Raw genomic sequence first — 6,741 nt, forward strand, 5'->3', positions numbered from 1 at the left:
CAGCTGGGCTTTTCTTGCATTTCTCAGACAGCTGCCCACACGCCCCGTCCCTTGCCTTTTTTTCCCCACCCCAAAATTAACTTGCAGCATTAGCAAAAACTCAGAACTCAAAGAAGGAATTCCCAAGTCAGAGAAATTCCAAGAAGGGGGTGGGGGGGGAGCCGTAAAGAAAACAAGCAGGTAATTTGGTTCGTTTCTGGGACGACCCTAAGAAACTGCACCATTTCTATGCTACAAAAGAGCTGCAGAATTCCCTGGCAGGCGTCAGGATGAGAACAAATCCTAATTTCTTTCCCTGTCCTGGTAAAGCAGAAGGATTGACAGTATCAGAGACCAGAAGACTTTCTCTCTGCTCGAAATCACAAATCCTTTGGGCTGAATCTCCCCACTACCTAACCTCGGTTTCTGTGTGACCTTTGAGGTCTTGTCTGGAACTGTACGGTGGCTCAAAGGCTCCAAAACAAAGTAAAGCAAGTTTGCATTTACACGAAGCTATGGACCATTTTGGATTCACGGCTTTCCCCCATCCTTGTGCTTCCTTTCCCCGACCCACTTGATTTCTCTGTCCATATGTTCAGGGGTGGCAGAAATGGCTGTCAAGTCACAGCCAATTTATAGCTACCTTGTAGGGTTTTCAAGGGAAGAGGCAAACACAGGCCATTTGCCGTTGCCTGCCTCTGTGTAGCCGTCCTGGACTTTCTCATCCAAACACTAATTAGAGCTGACCCTGGTTCTCTTCTGAGAGTAGAAGAAGAAGAGTTTGGATTTATATCCCCACTTTCTCTCCTGTAAGGAGACTCAAAGGGGTTTACAATCTCCTTTCCCTACCCACCCAACCCCCACAGCAAACACCCTGTGAGGTGGGTGGGGCTGAGAGAGCTCAGAAGAACGGTGACTAGCCCAAGGTCACCCAGCTGGCACGTGTTGGAGTGCACACGCTAATCTGGTTCACCAGATACGCCTCCACAGTCCAAGTGGCAGAGTGGGGACTCAAACCCCGTTCTCCAGATTAGAGTGCGCCTGCTCTTAACCACTACCCCATGCTGGCTGTCATTTGGAAGATGAAATAGGGGTAGCCTGGGCAATCCAAGTCAGATCCTCTGTGCTGCCCTATAAACTGCCACAGAACTTTCCTCACTGTTTCCACGAGCAGCAAGAAGGGTCTTTTACCTGCTCTCAGGTGAAATGACATTCTTAATCCTACCCTGTACTCTTTTCTTGTCATTTCCCAGGTGCTTTGCTGTACCATGAAAGAAAATTGCCGAAGAAATGAAAGCTAGCACCTGACCTATCATTGATTTTTTTAAGCCCTCTGAGGCTGGGGGAAGGGTCAGCTGTGGACACCGGGGGCAAGGAAAACGCAGAGAGAACGTCTGTGTGGATGCCCCGTTGCCACTATAGTCACAGGCAAATGCCAGAACCAGCAGTGATAGCTACATCCTAGACTCCGTCCTTTGCATCACACAAATACTGATGAGCCGTCGCACCTGGATATTCTTAATGTGTGTTGCAATGGATTGAACAGTATGTGTGTGTGTGTGTGTGTGTATACATACATACACATACATATATACATACATATACATACATATATATGTATGTATATGTATATGTCCTGATATATATATGTATGTATATGTGTATGTATGTGTGTGTGTGTGTGTGTGTGTGTATATATACACACACACATATATACATATATACACACATATATACATATATATATATATATATATACACACACATACACATACACACACATACACACACACATATACATATACATATACATACATATATATATCAGGACATATACATATACATACATATATATATCAGGACTGAAGTTTGCAGTGCCTTTTACAGCTAAAAGAACTTCTCACTGAATGAGAGAAGTGTAGTGGTTAGGAGTGACGGACTCTAATCTGGAGAACCAGGTTTAATTCCCCACTCCTGCATACATTATTACTATTATTATTTTATTATTTATTAGTCTTGATAGACCGCCCAACCCCTGGTGGGCTCTGGGCGGTGTACAATACATGTAAAAGGCAATTACAATGTAAAATATCATAAAATAGTGTACCAATAAAAACATTAAAATACATTATAGCAGCAGTTCGTATATCAATCCAAATGCAAGTACTGATGGTGCTCGGACCAAAGGCCAGGAGGGTCAGCATTGCCCAAAAATAGATGGAATCAGTAACAAGGCAATGCTGGAGATGGCAAGCTATGAGCAGTGGACTCTAATCTGGTGAACTGCATTTGTTTCCCCGCTCCTACGCATGAAGCCTGCTGGGTGATCTCACCGTTCTCTGTCATGGAATGATGGAAAAAAGTAGTTTGTAAGCCACTTTGAGACTCCTTATGGCTGAGAAAAGTGGAGTATAAATCCAAACTCCTCTTCTTCTGCCAGTCCAATCTCCTTTCCATGGGAGAGGGAGTGAGAGAAACACCATAGATCTGTGGATGTTTCACCCATGACACTGTGTTTGAATCTCCACAACTGCCGCTTTGGTTGCCATAATAGGAAATTACAGGCTTGAAACTGGAAGGCAGTCATTTGGAAAAAATCAAAGATACGTTTCAGATCAATACAGGCTGTGTACTTGTATTCCTGACTTACTTCCGTAAAACAATAAGCAAAGATAATTGTGTCTGTGTGATCAGGCCGAGTGAGCTTGAGCAATTGGGTGCTGCTCCATGTAGAGAGTGCTTCTGAGTATGTGATACATTCTTGTCGGAAGATGACGCACCGGGTTGGCCAGTTGTGAAGAGGTTGCCCCGCATGTGGGTGGGTGGGGCACTGAAGAGAACGACTGTGTGTGTGGGGGGGGGGAGCCAGTCTTTCCAAATCACCATAGAACGCAGACTTCCTTTGTTCATTACGATACCCTCAAATGGCCTTTAAAGTGATGTGTTCTGAGGCAACCTAGGGAGGGCCCAACCTCTTCAGTTCTCAGAAGACAAGCAGGGTCATCCCTGGTTAATACTTGGATGGGAGACGCCAAGGAAGTCTGGGGGTGCGACACAGAGCCAGGCAAACTTCCTCTGACTTTCTCTTGCCCATGGAGTTTTCATACATTAACTGTGACTTACATAGAATGGAACGGACTTACAGAGGGGTGTGTTACAGTCTTCCCCTATCCCTTGAAATGTGGCTAAATGAGAATGAACAGTCTCCAAGGATTTTTTTAAAAAACATAAAGTAAAAAAGGATAATATAATGAGATATACACTGTTTGTGGGGGAAGGACAGGTAGCCCTATTGCCATGTGGCACTTGTATTAAAATACTACAGGTTCTCAAGGGTCATCCGCTGTCACTAATTTCGTCACAACAAGCAACTCTTCTGTGACCACGTTCAAGACAGAAACCACAACTACAACGATGCTATCTCTGGGATGAGAACCATTCGGTCCCAAACAAAAGACCAACAACTGCATTGTGGATAGATGTCGAGAGGGAGGGGAGGCACACAGGGAATGCAGTCTGCACAACAGAGGGCTAAGTTGAAAGAAAACAAGCCAACTGCACAGCAAACGGGGAACATTTATTGTGCAAATAACCTATCAGTACTGGGCAACCACAGGTCCTTCTTGACAGAAATCTGGAGTCAATTAGGCAGACTCAGTTCTCGCTGAGGGAGTCAGCAATGTGTTTGAGCTTCAGGCTACAGGTGGAGGCCTCTAGGACTGAAGTAATCCTCACTAGGAAAAAAAAACACCCTGAACATAAATAATTGGATGTCAAGGGAAAGAGTTCTAGCTTAGATCTGAGGATTAAATTGGATGAGATCCAGAAACGGATCTCCCAAATGTAATTCAAGGTAGGAGACCACTGGGATCGGGACCATCACATTAGAGGGTTAAGTGGTTTTATGTTCCCAATCTCACCCTCCTCCAGAGCTGCGCTTGTTCCAAGCCTCACGTGGGCAAAAAACTGGGGGTGGGGGTTGAGGTTAGGAAAACTGCCACAGGGAGAATGTAAAGCTCTCTAAACTATGGCTTCCACCCAAATGGAAGCCTGGAGGATCAACTCATAGATCTTCTAGAACCTGACCCTGACATGCTAGTTTTCTATGAGCAGGGATATGGTGCACAGGATCATTCGGCAATGTAAGTCTCCCCCTAAAATGTGTCACAGACCCAGGTTGATCTCCTGAGGAGGAACTAGGCCCCCGAATTGGAGGAGGAGATGCAGAGCATGTGAATAGGACTGCAGGAAGTCACACGTTCACCTCAGCGAAGCAATGCAGCAGATGTTCACCATCCTTTACTTCAGAAGACAGAAAGGCAGTCTTAAATTTCACTCCTTGCAGTCCTCTGAAGCTGAGCTGAAAAACCATCACCCGCTCGTCTCTGCAGAGCATGTGTTCACCTCTCTTGTACCTAAAAATTGTGACAGAAAGAGAGGGAGAGGAAAAAACACACAGCCGAACACAAGGGCACCATTATATGTAAGTTGGTTGATCAAAAACCTAGCACAAGTAATGAATAGTTAAGTAGCATCAAGGTGCTTTGGGTAAGAATCACCTAGAGAAGAAAGTTCATACGGGTCTCCGATCCTGAATGAAACCTTTGAAATCCAATGAAGGCGGTGAATGTTTTAGTAATTCTCCCTCTTCACATCACGCATATACACACTGAAACTTCCAGATCCATTTATCCAGCCTGGTCCTGCATTAAATATCATTAATATAATATAAACATTGGAAGCAAGGTCTTCACAGCTGTAGCCCCAGTTATGTGGAATGTTCTTTCTTTAGGAAAAATCATATTCCTTTTCACCTGGTTTTTAGGACCCCTCCCTTGATAGATTTTTCTTTGTCCGGCTCTTCGTTCATTTTCACAAATTATTTTATACAATTGCTGTTTTAAAACATATTTGCTGCTGTAAGCCAATATGAACAAGTGATGGAGTAGCAGCAGATACGATCAATAGCGTGGGCTTTTCCAAGGTAGTCTTTTATTATCATTGTTGCTTTTTCTGTGTTGGTATATTACTTAAATCCGAGATCGAGCCATTTGTCGCTGTTGTTTTTAACACGCAGTAAAAGTCAATTTTCCCATATCCCAGCTGTTTTCCACTCATCGTCGGTCTGAAAGAGTTTCCAAACACTTCGCTTGCCATCTAGTGGAAAAATAACCTGGGTGCAGGCAGCATTTTTAGTACATTTTTGCATCACACAAGAAGAGGGGATGGATAAGCCCTTTGTCGTCTTTCTAAACCAACAGCTCTTACTAAAACAGAGTTTATGAAAATTCACACTGAGGGCAAAAGTTTTACAGGAAGTTCTTGGTTATTGGCTCAAAATTCAACATACGAATGCAGCCAGGTCATCTTGTTTATACACACTAGAACAGAATTGTAGCGATGGTCTATTTAAAGACTCTCTGGTCAGAAGAGGTTAACCCCCAATCTATGAAAACTCACAGATTTAATCATGGACAGTCAGCACTCCACTAAATGACTCAGATAACTGGCACAAGCGCTACTACAGGTTTTAATACAAAATGCGAAAGAGCATGATGAAATGTGTAACAGCCAGCATGATATAGTAGCTGCAGCATCAAACTATAGGATCTAAGAGCTTGGAGGTTCAAATCCCAACTCTGCAATGGAAGCTTTCTGGGTAACCATGAGCCCATCGAACATTCTTAGCCCAACCTTCCTCACCCTAGCTGATGTGAAAATAAAATGGAAGAGAGCATTGGAAGAGGCTTCATTCCCACACTAAGGAGAAAGGCAGGGTATAAATAAAGTAATAATGCATAACAATACACTGAGGATGCAACCCAAAATAACATTGGTCTTACCCGTGAAAGGGACTTCTCCATTGAGCAATTGATGACATCTGGGTATTTGTCAGCTACCATTCAGGAAGGCAGGGGTTAAAGAAAAAACTTCCCAGGCTCCTCAGTGTGCTGTGGCTCCACCCCTTCTCCTGGGCTCCAGTTCTGGCTTCTCCATAAAGCAGTATCCAGCTGAAAAAAATTCTGTAAAACTTGACATTACAACGTTCAAACTCGCACCCAATACAAGAGCAAAAAGCCATAGTAACCAGTAAAAGGAAGTCTTGTTGGGCGCTAAGGGAACAAGGGGCTCCTGCAACAATATGTCCAACACAAAGAGGACCTCCTGGGCCGTTAACCAGAACAACAAACTGTTTGTTTATACTTATAACTATATATATAAGGAGAAAAAATTCTAACTAATCTTGGAGCAGGATAACGACCAATGGGAGGGCAGATGTCATCAATTGCTCAATGGAGAAGTCCCCTTCACGGGTAAGACCAATGTTATTTCTCCACTGAGCAAGATGACATCTGGGTGAACTCCCCTAGCAGTGACAGACTTGGTTAAAGGGTAAGGTCGAAATCCTCTCCAATGACATGTTGAAGGACTTTGTGTCCATAATCTGCATCGGCAGCGCTGAAGACGTTCAGCCTATGGTGCCTGACAAAGGTGGATAAGGAGGACCATGTTACGGCTCTGCAAATTTCAGCCACAGGTACATTATTGTTAAAGGCCGCATTAGCGGAAGCATTGCAGACAGAGTGTGCCATGATCCCTACTGGGACCAACAGCTTTGTTTGTAATCCCCTATAAGTTTCTTCCCACTAATACAGTCCCCTCAAACACTTACTGGGATGGAAGGGGATGATAGCTTCTGGACCCCTCTGTTATGATTGGAAATGAATTATGGAAACATGGAATCTGATCACCTGAATCTCC

This window comes from Sphaerodactylus townsendi, linkage group LG01 (genome assembly GCF_021028975.2).
Source record: "Sphaerodactylus townsendi isolate TG3544 linkage group LG01, MPM_Stown_v2.3, whole genome shotgun sequence".
NCBI lineage: Eukaryota > Metazoa > Chordata > Lepidosauria > Squamata > Sphaerodactylidae > Sphaerodactylus > Sphaerodactylus townsendi.